Genomic DNA, 17,815 nt, shown 5'->3' with positions numbered 1-17,815 from the left:
GTGTTAAACCTGTTTCGGTCTGTCATTCTCTTGCTTAAAATGCTGTGGAAGTCAAGGGTTTCTATTCGCTTGTTTAGCAAATCAATTTATTATAATCTGCCATGGCTTAATACTTGATTCCTGCAGTCTGAGGTGTATAGTGCGCTTTTCTTCCACTAAAAATAATTGGGACAAAAATCCACTGGCTTTTTTTTTTTTTATTTTCTAGTGCAAGGAAGGTAACAAAAAGAGCCAGCTTGATAGCACTGTAAACTAAACTCTCGTAATTGTGCTCAGAGCAGGCAACAGACAATCAGACCTCCTCACGTAAACTCAGAGACCTTCAGCCTTTCGCCTATGTGCAGCTGGTTTTATATGATCTTGCTGAGGTTTTCAGCAACGGTCACAGTTGCTGATCACCAAGAACTGGACTGATACCACTCCTGATTTCTCCTAGATTTCTGAAAAGGTTTTGTGGAAATTAAAAAAAAATGGCTTATTCATTCATATTGCTTTAGGCTGTCATGATGCTACAGCCTAAAAGATCCCTAGCTTTAGAGCTGCAGAATCCCTGGGAAGTTCAGGAACCTGACTCCACGGTGACCTTTTCTGAAAAAAAGGTCAGCATGCCACAAACAGACTTGCCAAGTCAACTGCTTTTCCCTGTAGACTAAAGCTTTGTAGTCTTATCCACAGATCTGTTAGGAAACTTCGCCAAACTAGTGCTTTTTGTTGTTTCAGGCATAATTTGTGTGTTGAATGGAGTTTCATACTAAGTGAGAGTGATTTCAGTCCCATGGAAGTAAACATAGCATTGAAAGTGCTTAAAATTCATCCTGTGGTTCCCTCTACATCATATCCAAATTTTTATGTCTTTAGTGCCAATTTCCTAGATTCATTTGTAGGATTTGGTTCTGTACAAATCTCTCTCTCCCATTTTCATGCTTGTTCTTCGTTTGTTCTTTCAAAGTTGAGGGGGAGTGAGACTTACTTGTTACATTAGGGAATGATCTTCCAAGAGTTTGAATGAGCTTAGGATCAAAAAAAAACCTCATTACTGCCACCTCATCATTGCTACTTCATTATTTCCTATGCCAAAGAGCTTTTAAGCACAGGGTTTTATTTCCTTTATTTTAGGGGAGCATTTTGGGGGTACAAAATCTGGACAGGCCATTGCCAGTTATTTTAAACACAGTCATAGAAGTGTTTTGACAGTTGGAGGTGGCTTGGGGTGGCAGTTTTGCTTTGACACTGGCTTGGGGCTTTTGGGTTTTAACTGAAGATTAAATTTGGGCCAGAATAAATATATACTCTTCCCATCCTCTTCCTTCAAACTTTTCTTTGTGAGAAATGGGCATTAATACCGAAAAGATTGCAAAAGCTGAAGATTTTAGTGTAGTAAGTCTCTCCAATATTGTATTTTCTCTTCTTTTCCTTTATCTCTGTTTATTTGCATCTTAGATTAGGGTACCTGTTTAGAGCAAGAACTATGTCTTTGAGTAGTGTTAATCAGATAATATATCTTTGGAGACAATTACGTGAATTTTTCTGTTAATATTTTAGAAGTAGACTCTTACCTGTAACAGTTATTTTTACCTATTACATGTTTCAGGTCATATTCTCAGTTCTTCTAGATCTCCAGCCCTGTACAGAAAGCTGCAGACATCTCCTGATTTATAACCATTGCGCATCTGACCCATGTGTTCATGCAATTATTTCACTAAAATATAATCTGAAACTAGGAATGCGTATGCTGATCATAGAATCATAGAATCATAGAATGGTTAGGGTTGGAAGGGACCTTCAAAGGTCATCTAGTCCAACCCCCCTGCAAGGAGCAGGGACATCCCTGATTAGATCAGGTTGCTCAGAGCCTCATCCAGCCTGGCCTTGAATGCTTCCAGGGATGGGGCCTCCACCACCTTTCTGGGCAACCTGTTCCAGTGTTCTATAACTCTCATAGTAAAAAAATTTTTCCTAATTTCTAATCTAAATCTACCCCCCTCTATTTTAAAACCATTACCCCTCGTCCTATTGCAACAGGCTCTACTAAACAGCCTCTCCCCATCTTTCCTGTAGGCCCCCTTTAGGTACTGGAAGACCGCTATCAGGTCTCCCCGGAGCCTCCTCTTCTCCAGGCTGAACAGCCCCAACTCTCTCAGCCTGTTCTCATAAGAGAGGTGCTCCAGCCCTTTTATCATCTTTGTGGCCCTCCTCTGGACCTTCTCCAACTGGTCCATGTCCTTCTTGTGTTGGGGGCTCCAGAACTGGACACAGTACTCCAGGTGGGGTCTCACCAGGGCAGAGTAGAGGCTGATAATGATTTAAAACTTTATTTATGTGACTACTCTAGCAAAAATATATGCCAATCGACAGTGGCTTCTATATTGAATATTGTCAGGTCATTGGCCAGTCATGCCCTCACAGATTCCCTAACAGACCTAGAATTCAGATGCTGGACACGGATATGGCATTGGCAGGTGGGAGCTCTGAGGTTGCACTGACAGAGATCGGTGAATCATGGACTGATCCAAGTCAAAGATATTACTCTTTTAATTTTTTATTAACCTCAGAAGCCTTGATCAAGGTGCTTACAGCAGAGTAAAGTAGGAATATGTCAAATACCTGTATGAGTCACAGACCAAAAATCTGTGGATCAAAAGCTTAGTGGCTGAACTTTGCACTGGGCTTTATGAGAATAACTTGCACTTGAGAGCCCCTGAGCTCCCTGTCACTGCTGCGGGTTCTGTGTTCAGATAGCTCTGCGGTGTTGCAGCTTAGGACAAACATATTCACCTAGAATTTGTTACGTGCTCTAAGGAATAATGTGTCATCAAACCTGCATGTCAGTAACTATCTGTGTAGTGAATAAAGACAGATTGTTCTCATCCGTGGCCAGAAAAAGCAGGGGAATATACGTCAGCTGGCTGTTCAGTTGGTTTATGATTCAGTTGGCTCAATTGACTCAAATCAAGTTTTATGATACAACTGGCTCTTCAGTTGTTTTATGATACTTTTCCCATGAAGTTCCATCTGTTTCAGAAGGGTGAATCAAATCTGAATTTGTGAGATTCCTGTCCTTTGCTATTATCAGAAGGACTTAGTGAGATATTTTGAGTCTGGCAGCACCACTGGCTCTTCTGGCTGGTGCTGTTCAGGATGAGATGGGACTGGCCGTTACCAGCTCCATGCATGTGTTGTAGCAGCAAACATTTGGTTGTCTCTATGGGTGGTATGTACTGACAGTACACTTGTGGCGCTGTCCAAAAAAGAGGAGGGATACTAGTGGTGATGCATAGTGTTATGCTCAAATTTATACAGTTGCTGTGCTTCAGTGACTGAGGGAATGTTGGATTTTATAGCGTGATCCCCAATCAGCTGTGAAATTTTGGTGCAGCTTTATGAAGAACTGAAACTTTCTAGCAATCATTTTGCTTAAATGCTATAAGTTTTTCACAACTTCTTAAATAACCTATATTTCAAAAATTGTGGATTTGCTGTGACTACTCATTCATAAAAAGCCTGCTACCTTCTTTTCTCTGAATAGAAGTCGTTTAACAGACATTCTGTATTCATCCATTGTCTTGGCCTGGTAAAAATGGCCATTAAACCCACAATAATTCCAGCTCAAGTATTTTGAAATAACTTGTATAATCCGCTCCTCTCTTTTTAATGTGAAAAAATGTCTATATTTTTCTAGCAGGTTTTTTTTCCAAAGAACAGCCACAACAGAATGCTACCAGACAAACTCAGTGCAAGCTACACGGTGGATAAAACCTGGCCCACTGATACTGAATTTATTTGAAACTCCCTTCCTGCACACAGTCATCTGAGGTGTCTGGGTTTGCAGCTTTGTGCCGCCACACCTGTGTGGCACATCTTTTAGATTCCACGCATTGTCTGGCTCTCAGTCCACATGCAGATGCATGCACATATATTCACACCGCAGTGAGCACAAGCGATCAAACAGAACTGATATCCTGTGCAACAAAACACCGTAGAAATGTTGAGGAAAAGGCTTCGTGGAAAAGACTTTTAGATAACTATGTTCATCTACACATGTGTGGGTGAAAACTGGTGACTGTTTCAACACTAAAAGAGTTTGTTGATTAAAAGGAGATAACCAATATGCAAAAAATAAGTGTTGTATGCATAAAATCAATGTGTTACATACGTGTTTGGTATTCCATACCATATGTGAGATAAAATTAAATATGCAATTATGTGAAATTGTTTACTATATTTGGTTAATTCTTCCCATTCTTTCATACCTTAGTGTTTGATGATGGAGATTCATGTCTGTGACATCTGTTCTAGACTTACAGTCTGTGGCTTTTAGAGAGTTACAAATGTTCATTTGCAAAAGCTACATGGAAATATGCATCAAGTGTACCATAAACATTGTACAGCATCCATGCTCTGTCAGCTCTGTTAACTAGGTGCTGACACTAGATTTATTGGGAGACTTGAAAATTAACCGAAACAAAAATACAGTCCTTCTCTCCGAGCACTTAGTGATCCTTGTGCACCTCCATTCACGCTCATAAAAGAATATTTAAATGGACTACGTGCTTATGGAATTTTGGCATAACTTTTTACAGAGAAAACTTTGTTTCAAACAATGAAAAATTGAGTGGAATATGTTCCTTCCGTTTTTCACTTCTTCTTAGGCAGTTTTTTCTTCTTTAATGAACTCCCTACTGGATATGCCACTTTTTACAATAGACATTGTGATAATTTCAAATGCAAATTTTCACAAAATCATCTTGATTTTTCTGAAATGGAAACCAGTTGAAATATATTGTGAACATTTTCCTCCAATGGTTTCAAATGGTCTATCAAAACACAGGCTATCCTCACTATTATTCCTTACTGAAAATATCTGATATCATAATTAAGGTTCTGTCTTTCAGGCTGATAGTGCTTGTTCTGTGAGTTAGCAGCAGAGTATCATTGCTGTTTATAGAATACATTCATAATTTACTGTGTTGCTATATCACTCTTTTGATTGTTTATGTGAACTATCTTTGGGACTTAGTTTAATTTTAATCATAGAGACAAAGCTAGGCAATCCCTGTCTTATATTTCTGTTTGAAAAACAAAACATCAGCAGAAAGCTTTTTACACAGAAGAAAATAAAACTGGGTGTAGAATCTAAAGAAGCAACCTTTACCTTAGGTGAGCTAGTCCCCCTTGCGTCCTTTTACAAGCAGGAGAAAGAGGCTCCTTCTGACAGTAATGCAGAGGATGTGTGTCTCTCTTGACCACAGAGTAAGAGTAGAGAGATTAATTTTCCTAGAGTAAAGTTAGGCCTGTGGAAATGACTTTCAGTTTTCTCTAGGAGAAACAAGTTTTGCTTTGCCCCAGACTACAGTATTCAGCACTGGTAAAATGCAAGATGCAGAATTACAGTGTTTAGCATCATCAGACAGTGCTTGTCTAATTCATTGCAGGAAGGGGAGGACATATATCCTATTGTCTTTTTTTTTTTTTTTTAAGAGGGAAAGTACTTGAACCCATTCTTGCCATTTAACTTGATGCAACCCTAGATATAGAAAGTGATTCTGTATTTTGTATACTGAATATGTAATCCCATTCTCATTTCTCACTGTCAAAGATATCTGGTGATCTCATGTGGAAAGTTCAGAGTGCTGTGTCACGGTCAGCATATTTGGTTTCTTTGGAACTAGGCAACCTCATCTCAGTCTATTCCAAATAACAACATTTCTTATTAATAGGTTCTTTTTAGAGTATTGATAGTACTTGGCAGGTATGGAGAACTGTGTGTGCTAGATGATGGCCTAGTTAATTGTGGGATTTGATTATCCTTTATTTCATGAGCTGACTTGCAAATTATTTCTCTTTTTATCAGAGAAGCTTTTTGCAAGCACCAGAAACCAAACTGGGGAGGAACCTAGGATTTTTGTACTCAGGTCTGGTAACAATTTCATGTGTTGCAAAGATCTCAGAGCTGTCCTGACTTTAGGAGTGTTTGAAAACATCTGTTAATGCACTTTATTAAAACACTCAAATCTGAAGACAAGTCCATAAGACCTGACCCAAAGTTCTCTGAAGGAATCTGGAGAGTTTTCAATGATTTCACTGTGCTGTGGAGTGACCACTAGACTCTTTGAGAGGGAAACAGTTTTCAGTCAGTATGGAAATGTCTGTGATTCTGTTTAAAACCTCTCTTCCAGCCGCTCCTGTACTTTATCCTGCCCATTCTATGCTCGCTTCTCTCCTGACCGTTGTAGTGATGAAATTGATTCTTAAACTCAAATTGCAAGCTCCCTTGGTGTTTTCCAAAGCCTTGGAATACAGTTCCTTTCTCCTTCTAACATTTTTAGAAGGAGCAGGCAGATCCAGAAGTCCTTTTTTGTCTCACAGTGCCAGGAGTTTCAGAGAGGAACAGGGAAGATGATGAGCAGAGCAGCCTTCCTTCCGCAGTGGCAGAGGAGGGTTGCTTTCTCAGGCACTTTTAAACATGTGCCCCATTTTGCAGCCTGGCATGACATTTATAAATGGATTTTCTGAGTTCATGACCTATTTCAAAGCAAGTGCTGGATGCCAACATGTTTTGTCATGGCTCATCTGTGGACAGTGGGCACCTGTTGCAGAGAAGGTTCTTCACCCAAGCCTCTCCAGTGGGTAAAGAAAGGATAAGAAAAGGTCTTGACTGAAAAGGAACAGCCCTGGTTGAATCAGATAGAAACTTGGATGATATGCAGATAAGGTCTTTGGAATTAAAAAAAAAAAAAAAAAGTTATTCTTTTCTGAACCTTCAAGCATGTTTATTGAAGTGACATTGTTAAAAAGAACCTTGTAGAAAACCCAGTTAAGATTCCATAACTTTTAAGTGCCTCACATGGCCAATTTCATTTTGGTGTTGCCAAAATATGGAAAAAGGTAAGATCAATAGCTTTAAAATTTAATTTTTAGTGCCTTTAATTAGATGACAATTAGATTTTCCTATAACCATAGAGATTTGGAGCAAAATTTTACAAAGCCAACATAACATGAAAGCATTACTCGCTTCTTAAAGTGCAAAAGAATGCATGAGAATAACTAGTGGGTGTGTGTCTAAACTGTCGCTTACACAGTTAAGAGGAATCTATGTATACAGTTTTTTTCTTGACCATGAAAATCAAAGGATTCACATGTACCAAGGCATGTTTCTTAAACATATATGGAGTCTTTTCTATGTCAGTTCCAGAGACTGCAGTTTGCAAGAGTAGTGTAAGGATCGAGGACTCTGTTAGGCTAGTGATTCCAAATTGTAAGCAGAAATTAGCTGAAATTTCTTCTAAATTTCAGAAGTTTTGCACACAATGTGGGAGATTGGGCAATACTTCAGAGAAAAGAGAATGACATACACGAGATCGGTGAAGCAGCAAGAGGTGAGATTTAATTATCTGATCATGGATCACTGTACTATCACCACCTTAGTGATTTAGCACCATGCCCTCCTCCTCCCCTCTGCTTTCAAGCATTTGCCAGCAGCCAAAAGAAATTTGCAGTTTGTGTGAAAATCTTGAAAGGACTTGGATGAGATTCCTATTATGGCAGAAAGAGGCTTTGGAAATCTGCTGTCATGCCATTGGCCCACAGAAACACTCCAAAATGCCATATTCTGGAGGAGAGAATGAAAAGTATCTAGAGCACCAAATGTGGCAGCTGGAAACGATTTAAAAAAATACATGAGATGGGTAGGCCAGTAATGTTATGAGGGGTAAGAGAGGCAGCTGGGAGATTTAAAAGGGAAGGCCTGAGAGCAGCTGAAAGGTGCCAGCAGTCAGTTAGCAAGAGCATCTGAGAGCTAAGTGGCTGTGTGTGATGAGAAAACATGCTGAAATGATAAGAAAAACAGCTGGGGAAAACCAAAATTTCAAAGCCTCTGTAACAAGGATGGATATGTAAATTCTGCTAACAGTATTGAATGAGTAAATTAGTTACTTTTTTTTTCCCCCTGCTTTGATAGATTCCTCTTGTTTCACAAATTACCTCTTCCTGCAGAATCTGCAAGAGTCCTTTTCTGCTGCCTCCTCCTCCTATTGATGTTTTGATTTTTTGGTTGTTTCTTCCATGTAAAATAGGCATCTCTGAGCAATACTGTTCATTTGTTAATAGTCTCTTAAGCCAGTATTTTAACTGTTAATTTTTCTGTTTCCTGAACTTATCATTCCAAATGTGAAAACCACTCGTTGGAATCCCATTCTCTATGAAGAAAATGTGCTGGTAGCAGATGATCTTAATAGTTCCAGATCTCATTCAGGGTAGGACCTGTAAGACTTAGATGGCTTTGGATTCCAGAGGGCTAGCTGGAGGAGTTGGTAGGCTTGAAGGGTCTGTGTGATGAACAGTGTCTAGAATTTGGCAGGGTGCAAAACAAGCTTGTAATAAGAACGTGGTGACTGTGGAAAATAAACGATAACCTGCACAGTGGGGCAGGTTTTCAAGGCTCTATATATTACCACTGCACCTGTATTTTTGCATGTATTTTATTATACATACAGCTTATAATTTACTTGCATCTGATCACATATTTGAATCTTGTCTGGGTGTGTGCATCAGCAATGTAAAGACATCTGCCAATATCTGTATACCGTAGCATGTTCTTTACCTTTGAAATTGTGGCTCTGCTGGTTTTCAGCTGTGCAAGCAAGAGATAGTATGTGTGTACTTTTTTTTTTTCTGTAGATCATAAGGAACAAAGAGCTTGTGTGAAAAGAGTACAGGAGAAGATCTTAATAGATTCTGTCCCATCAAAAACTGAAATACAACAACATGAAAAGAGCAAACATGCTGTCTAGCTTCTCTGAAGCTGTTTGCTAATGACCTCCAATGAACTAGAAAATGTTAGAGAGTGTAGTCTCAGCTTGAAGCCTGAGAGGAGAAAAAATAGCAAGCAGAGAGAAGGATGCAAATAAAGTGAAAGAGAGAATAGAGACAGTCAATAATTATTTTTCAACAACAACAAAACCCTAATCAGGCAGCAAATTTTTGATAGCTTTCATGCTGCCTGACCTACACTGTTTTATCCAGGCCAACAGGAAAAAGAGCAGTACCAGCAGTTTTGGAGGGCATGAAAGCAGACTCACAGAATGATAAAATAGAGCAAATTGAAAGGGGGCGAGGGTATAAAAATGCAGATTAAAATATATTAGATAGAGCATTTAATGAAAGACATTTGAATGATTACCACTTATTATTGGTGAAATATAACTCATTATGTAGCATCTAGTAAGCATATTAAATAAAGAAAATAATAAGGTCAGGTCAAAAGATTTACAGTCCAATCTGATAAAATACCATATGTGACAGAGACAGGTAGAACATTTGCCAGGGTAAGTTACGCATGTTGGGCATAGGGAAAAATACTTGGATTCGGTGAGAAGAAATGTTCATGGTGCAAATTAATTGTTTTTAAATTAACTTTTCAGACACCTGAAAGCCTGTGACTGTGTATTTTAAAATAAGATCTTTTGTTTTGGAAGCCCTTGACATTATATTCCCCTAACAGGAACAATTAAGCAAAAGCATAAACTTACAAGAAATTTTACATACAAGATCTAGTGTTGCACTTTTTATGCTTAAGTGAATTTTTCTATAGGAATAAGAAATTTCAGCTTCTCTTCCTTATTTTCTCCATGATTAGCAGCAGACTAGGCAATTTATTATTCTGCATTCTGGTGTAAATATAGATGGCCTCTGTTTTAAAATAATGAGTTTATGAGAAATGAGTGCAGGTGTGCTTATCTGAAAAGAAGTGAGATAGTGGATTTGAGAAGTAATGGGGGAGGCACTGTCCAACTGTGTTTTCAATGCACTGCCTTTGGTAGTTGAAATAGCTCTGCCTTCTACATGTCCTGCTTTCCAGCCTGTAGGTTAAGAAGACCTTTGCCAGTGGCTTTGCACCACCTTGTGACTTAGGAGCATTTGCCCCGAAGAAAGCTGTCCAGGTTCATACATACATACAAGTTTCTTCTTCATGCATTTCAGAAAGACCCTATAGAATCATACAATAGTTTGGGTTGTAAGGGACCTTTAAAGGTCATCTAGTCCAACTCCCCTGCAAGAAGCAGGCTCATGTAGCCATAGCCCTTGAGAAAGGAGGAGGGTTTCAGTTGCAGAAGGAAGAACGGTTTGGTCAGCTATATTTTTAATTAAAATGATGCCGTGGTGGAGAGACTGAACTGGCAGGACCTCCTACAGCAGGAGCATGAACCTGTACATCCAGATAAGCTGCTATCAAATCTACAAGCTAGAGATGCGCCTAGGTGGCTGCATTCAAACGGAGTGCAATGCTTCAGTTTTGTGGTTGGCATGGTTCCCCCATGTGCTGCTCTTTAAGTGATCTTACTCCATAGTGTTTCTCAAAAATTGCCAAGGGTGCTTTTTACCACTTCTCAAGAATGAGAATGGCTTGAGAGATTTCACCATTGATAATTTTTTTTTCAGACTCTGGGGAATAAGCTGCAAATCTCTCTAATATTTCTTTTCCCCCTCCTCTTCTTTACACTAAGTCATTAACAGAAGAGGACCCAAAGTTTATCACAAACGTGAACATTTACCTACCCTCTTCTTCTTTCTAGCACATCACATTGAATAGCAGAATTATCCTTCCACTAAACACACAGAGGTGTTGGGAGTGTGTTCCCATACTACACATTTCAGAGCTCATCAGTTCCTGCTAGAACAAAATGCTTTTGGAAGCTTTACGTGCAGCTTGCTCTGCTCAACAATGAAGCCTTCGTGAGTTGTTCTTTTGGGTAGCCAATGGCTTCGCAAACACAGGTAATCCTCTAAATACCATGATTTGTGAACAATGCAGTAAAATAATTCATCATTGCTGAATTAGGAATTAAAAGTCAATTAGTATCATTAAATCTTTTACCTGTATGACTGACAGAACCTGAGACTTTGCAGGTAACCCTGCCTAGATTTAATAACATCCCACTGAGAAACAATTTGTTTTCATGTTTGCATATTTAAAACTTTGTCCTCAGGAGTCACGAAATGAGCAATAACTACCCTTATTCTCAGCCATTTAAGACCTGAAAGATCTGCTCTTAGTTTTTAAACTCCAAACAATCATACCATCCTTATAAGCACATTAAATACCACAGTAAATGTCAACATTACATGGAAATCTTTTGATGTTTGCAAGTAATAGCACTTCCATCACCACCAAACAGATGGTACTTCTCATCCCTTTGGAGCAAACCTCTCTGACCTCCAGCAATTCTCTCAAGGTATGTTCATGCAGATTTTCTGCTTTCAGTCTGGGCCGCAGCTCCAGCCCCTGTGTATCAAGCTCAGCTTGATTCTGCCCCAAGCTTGCTTTTTTGTTGTCTCTGCAGCAAGGGCTGTGGCAGTTAGCAACCAAGCTATCCTGCTGAAGCAAAATATCATTAATACCGTGCAGCTGCATTTCAAATAAACCATATCGTAAGTGCAATAGAAGACAGAGTAGAGACAGCGCTTGCTTGTCCTTAATACTGCTATTCCCTGAGTTTAGCAAAGCCAGATTCCTTGAGGCTCCTCCACACACTGTTTGTATCTCTGCCAACCTGTATTCTCAGAGAACTGCTGGCAAGCAGCACTGCTATTGTCAGGATCAGACGGAGGCACTCCATAGGGTTTGCATTATGTTGAAGACAAGATACAAGATCTTTGAAGCCAGCTTTGTTCTTTGAAGTCGCAGTGGGCCACAAGGCTTTCTTCCCCAGAAGGACACTACAGTGCTGCTTTGTTTGCCCTTTGCCTTGCCTTTATTAAGCTAAACCAATGCATTTGCTCAAGAAAGCCTTTCAACGTCGTTGTGCCCTTCTCAGGCACTCGCTCTCTGCGGTACTGCAGCCATGTCAGGGGCAGCTGCCTTCTGACACAAGCCCTCCGAAGGCTGATGGGCACACTTCTGTTTTCACACTCAGCCGCTGCTCTGGGAGCTTTATGTTAGATTCTGATTTCTTTTGGCAAGATCCCAGGTGTTGTTAGAGAGGACAGGAAAATTGCTGTTCTTGATAAGGTCAGAGGAAAACCAGTTTCAAGATACAGTAGTGTACATGGAACTGGTGACATTTACAGAAGAATAAAGCCTGGAGATCTTTGTACTCTTACATGCAAAACAGTACAAATTATGATGGCACTCAGGTTAGTGAAAGGATGCACTTTACAGAAAATGAGAAAAGGGTTTACTTGATAAAGTACTTCTCTAATGGAAAAAAGCCAGTATGGATGGAAATCGGGAAAAAAATAATGCATAATCTTGCATACTGTGGCACCTAAGACTTGGTTTATGAAGACTACATTTTCCTTAAATAACATATATTCATGCCAAGGAATGTGCACTGCTCCATAACCATGTATTGAAAAAGAAACTGTGGACGTTCCTTATTGCGCTAATGTGCTACTTACCATCTTGAAAGGCTAGGAAGAGAGCATACTGGAAAAGGGAGCAGCCCACTTTTAAGGCCCTTTGTCACTAGATGAAGAAATTACATATAGTTGAGAGTGACCATCACTTTAAAAAGCTTCGGACATACCTTGAAAAAAAGCTTGTGTTTCAACTTGGCTATGGTTGAGTTCTCCCTCTTGCTCATGTTTACTTGTCTGCATAAAATATTCCCAAATTGTCCAACTATCCTCAGTGAAAACAAAATTTGCCTCTAGATTTCCATTATTTCTATCTTCATTCAGAAATACTATTAGTGAACAAATTAGGAGATGAATTCCAGTGGTTTGAACAAATACCGAGGGAATCCTAATTTCTGGCAACAGTCTGGTATGCACAGTCTTGAGCAAGTAATCAGTCCTCTCTTTGAAGCAGTTGGAAAATACACTGATGTGTTTCTGTTGAGAACCTTTCAATTGTACTGGTTTGTGTCAGGAAAAAATCAGAACTTTCTACTCTGGTACTGTCTAAGTGCAGGGATATTTTGTTTTTAAACAATTTATGATTTTTTTTAATAGTTTTTTTTTTTTTTTAAATTATCAAAACACAGAATGTTTACAAAATTACCTGATTCTTTTCTGGGATAAAATTTTGCTTACTGCAGTGTTTTAAACTTTAGATTATTTTTATCATCATGACAAATCCAGACAGAAAATTAAACAAAACAAACAGGAAAGGTTTTTTTCACAGGGTGGCAAAATCCCTTATCTGCAGTGCGGGATGAAAACATGTTCTGTTCTTCAAGTGTGTGGTAAAGATTGATTAATGTCCTTTGCAAGTGCATTGACAAAACTCTTAACAGCTGAATGACAGATGATGAATTCACTGAGCTTTGCTTGTGACCTCCATCTGCCAGTTTTGGTATTTTAACATCTTTTGCTCTGGTTCAAATGGAATCTGTGGATTCAGAAGAAGGTGAGCTGTGGATAGGAAGAGCTCTTCTGTAAAGATTTTTCCCGATTTCATAAAGTTAAGGTGAAAGACTGTGGGGTTTTCTTAATGTAACTGAAACATTTTACCCAGTTTAAGTCTCAAGTAGGAAGTGAGTGGGCACCTGCAAGAGCCCTTGCCCTTTATAGAAGTGGGGAGCGCATCACCCATCACAGCCACATCCAGAGAGGGGAGAAGAAACAGCAGGTACATTGAAGAGTGGTCCAAAGATTGACACGAGGGCACTGAGCTAAAGGATATATAGAACTTAGAGACCTCTAACCAATTAGTTTGGATAGCATCTTTTGACTTTCAGGTGCTTGGTGATGAAGCAGACTTTGGTGGGTTCCTCCCTATTCTCAAACTGTTTAAGTCAAAAATAATGATAGTGTCAGCTAGCACAAATTCATGGCTTATCTCAGCAAAGCTGGCACATGGAATTGGGAAATGTTCCAGAGCTAATTTGCTTTATGTTGATAAAAGCTGATAATGGTTCTATGTGCACATCTGCATGTTTGAACACAATCATAGTTGTAGTTTTCTCCTTATTCTTTGACACTTTGTTAAGCTTATTTTTTCTCATAATTTTAGACTGGGATTTGGAATAAAATAAAGAATCTGCAAACAAGCCCCCAAAGCCCAGTCATCAATCATAGTAAGCATTTTGTAAATTCACACATAACCACGCTATTTTCAAAGTCCTTAAAAATCTTGAGTTGCTGCTGCTGTCAGGTGTTTTCTTGGTTATGCTGAATGTAGTACATAACAATATAATGAATCTGTTCCTTGGGATCCTTATGCCAAATAATGTGGTGGCATGAATGTAGTAAACTAGCTTAAAAGAGCATTTCCCCATTGTTTTCAGGGATATACAAAGAACAGCTAGATGTAAACATCTAGCATGCATCTTGTAAGATAGTCTTGCTAGCCAATAGGCTGTAATATGTGGCAATATTAAATGTAGTATAAGGCTGAGTAGTTCTCCTTTTCTGGCATTATCTCCTTCTTCCCACTCTTCTCACTGTATCCCATTCACAGCACTTTGTATTTTGGTGATAGTTACAAGGCCAAATTCCATCATGATCCTCAGTTTTTACTTGCTCATAAATTTTTCATTAAAAATTTCCTAAGGGCCTGAGATTTTTACAGTTAGACTTTGCCCAGAGCCTGTTTTATTGCTAGTTTGAGGAAATACAACCTAGTAGTTTGGAGTTCGAGCACACAGAAAAACACAAAACCAAAGTTACATACTTTGCTATCTGAATACACTGCTTGCATGTTTATTTCTACAAAAAACCTGAAAAATAAATTGACATTGAACTGAAGACAATCATATGGGCAGGCTCTTTAGAACTGAAACATAGGTTCAGAAGAGAATGCTTCTTCTCACAAAGTTTGAGCATAACTAGGGAATTGCTCAGTTTGAGATGTCTCAGCATCTGATGAACAAGACTAAAAGGTGCATTGTTATTTTAATAATGCATTGGTTCAATTATTTAATTTTTAAATTCAATTATTTTAATGGTTGCACCATTATTTTAATCCTAAGATAGTCCTTTCATGTGTTTGAAAAATCCAATAAAAATTAGATACAATGAACTCTAGTAATGCGCAATTATGTTCACTCGTTAATAGGAAAATACAAATATTAGGAAAATCTACAATTCTAGCAGCCAGGTCATCAAAGTAACCTTTCGAGGTATTACACCTTTGTTAATCTACACATTCCTTAGCAATGGTTCCTAGTTTCAACTTCTCCTTCCTCCTTTCCCTCTGCAAGGAACTCAGCACTGATCACTTTTCAGTGTCAAATCTCTTTTGGAGGTTTTGGAGCCACAACTGGAAATGGCATTGTGTGCAGTTTCTTGCTGCTTACATAGATGCCATCTCTCAAGTAAAATGCTAACATATTTGCTGAGTATTCACATATCTGACAATTAAGTGCTGCTGTTTCTCAGTTATTTTATTTTAGTCCTAGTAATATGAACTATTGGCGTTTCAAGTATGCGAGGTGTTACTGAGGTGTATTTTATGTACAAAAGTCTGCTCAGCTACCCACTTAGCAAAAACAAGAGTTAGTCTTCATGTTGTATGCCCAAAGCTAGGTCTGCTAGTGGAGCTTGCACATTAACATTTCTGCTGAGATTACTTATTCTGTCAAGTTACAGAGCCAGCATGCAACTGACCTTTATAAATGGAAGCATAAACTTTTATTCTGCTCCTGTCGTGGCTTACCACAACACAGTCCCCCTCCTGGGCAGCAAGCATTCCCCTTCACGCCGCACCCTGGGGAGTCTGTCACCTCCAGATGGAGGCAGGGGACGCCCCAGGGACATTGCCAGGGGTGCATAGAAGTAGGGCAAAGATGCTTTCTTCATCCTATATCAAATAATAGGTTACTGTGCCACACAGTTTCTTGAGCCATCAGTGTCTTCTATCTTCCATTCAGAGGGACTTTTGGTTTTAATTTCTACTTGATACCATGTCTTGTAGGCAGACCCTCTCTGGGAAGACTGGAGTGGGGAAATGGGAGAACAAAGTAGAAAATGGCATTTATTGTTTCCGACTCACCTCCCTGCTGGGTGGTTAGATGCTTCTTTTAGCAGAAAGAACACTACATTGCGCTCTGCAAGGTCGCAGATCTTAAGGTCAGATTGCAAAAGGCAGTTCAGCAACACTTCTCAGAAGCCAGGCTATATAAACACTCATTAAGAACAGAACATGACAGCATCAGCCCAGGATGTTACAGTTCTGGACAATTGAGTCTCATAATCCTCCATGGTGAAATGAAGTCTGACCCCGAGACCAGGAGAAGTCTTTTCTATCACTTCAGTTTCACTTCTGCCCTCTTTTGCAGATGAAAAAGAACACTTTTGTGGATGAAAGAGCTCAAATTCTGGTCAAGCCTGTGTTTCTGCTGAAGTCCCTGTAAGAGTGACAGCTGCAGTAATTAATTTCAATATGAAGATTATGTGAACATGCCTCCCATTCCTCAAAGAACTCGCCAAGATTGTAATGTATTTCACACAGGCTTCTTTCAGGCATCAGGTAGCAACTGCTTTTGGTCATTAGTGGCTTGGACTGATATTGAAATGTCGAGTATTCCTAAAGATTACAAATCCATCATCAGCTGGATCTGGGCAGCTACTTCAATACTTCCCAGTTCAAGTACTATATGCAAAAAGGTGCCCTGGACTTTATGTTCTTTATAATATCACTTGGTACCTGTAGGAAGGATTCAAGGACAAAAGAAACTGCTGGGTGTGGAAGGGGATTGATTCAGGGACCTCTTAAAGAATCTCATTCCACCTAAGTCCATGGGACCAGATGGGCTGCACTCAAGGGTACTAACAGAGTTGGCTGTTGTCATTGTGAGGATGTTCAGTGTCATCTTTGAAAGGTCATGGAGATTGGGGAGGTCTTCCATGACTGGAGAAAGGCAGATGACACACTCATCTTCAGAAAGGGCAAGAAGGACAATCTAGGGAACTACAGAACAATCACGGAGTGAGCAATCTTGGAAGTAATTTCTGGGCATGTGAAGGAGAAGGTGGTGTTTGGGAATAGCTAGCATGGATTTACAAGGGTAAATCATGCCAGACCAGACTCATTGCCTCCTGTGATGAGATGACTTCATCTGTCTATGAGGGGAAAGCAGAGAATGTTGTCTACCTTGAGTTTAGCAAGGCTTTCCACAAAGTCTCCTACAGAATGCTTGTATCCAATTTCAAATGGTCCAGTCTAGATAGGCAAAAAAATGGATCATTGGTCAAAAGGGTTCATGCTCTGTCTAGAGGCTGGTTACAGTGGAGTTCCTCAGGGGTCTGTCATGTCGGGTATCTTTATCAATGACCTGGAGGAAGATGCAGAATGCAGTACTATCAGGTCTGTGGACTGATGATACTAGATGGAGGGTGTAGTTTATGTAGCCATTTGGTGGGATTTACACTTGCTGGAGAACTAGGCCAACAGGAACCTCATGAAATTCAGTGAGAACAAATAGAGAGTCCTTTATGTCAGATGGACTAACCCCCTCCATACCCCAGGGCATGACTGGCTTGGTAGCAGCCTCTGCTGAAAAGGACCATAGCAGGCTTGGGGCAGGCTGAACAGGAGTCAGTGGTAGACTCTGGCAGCAGTGAAAGTACATCAGACTGTATCAACAAGAGCACAGATGGCAGATCAAGGGAATTGATTATTGTCTCTCTCTCAGCACTCATTAGACCACAGCTGGCATAGTGGGTCCAGTCTCGAGTCTTCCAGTACATGAAAGCTGTTGATCAAGTTGAACAACACCATTGGAGGGCCAACAGGATGGCTGGACGTTGAAGCACAAGGCTTGTGAGGAGAGGCTGAGGCACTGAGGTTTGTTCAGCCTACGAAAGAGAATAGCAACTTTCCACTGCCTAAGAGGAGGTTACAGAGAAGACAGGGCAGGGCTGTCTGTCAAAG

At 39.7% G+C, this 17,815-nt stretch overlaps 1 long non-coding RNA gene across 1 annotated transcript in view; it reads left to right on the top strand.

The window, feature by feature from the left end:
* The window catches only part of LOC147601687 (uncharacterized), a 32,479-nt gene that overhangs the window by 4,578 nt on the left and 10,086 nt on the right, over positions 1-17,815 (top strand). The gene's annotated exons all lie outside the window — the stretch shown is intronic.

The sequence above is a fragment of the Chlamydotis macqueenii genome, chromosome 2 (assembly GCF_036417535.1).
Source record: "Chlamydotis macqueenii isolate bChlMac1 chromosome 2, bChlMac1.mat, whole genome shotgun sequence".
In the NCBI taxonomy this organism is placed as follows: Eukaryota; Metazoa; Chordata; class Aves; order Otidiformes; family Otididae; genus Chlamydotis; species Chlamydotis macqueenii.
The sequence above is the reverse complement of the archived record's forward strand: the minus strand, read 5'-3'. Positions and strand labels throughout refer to the sequence as shown.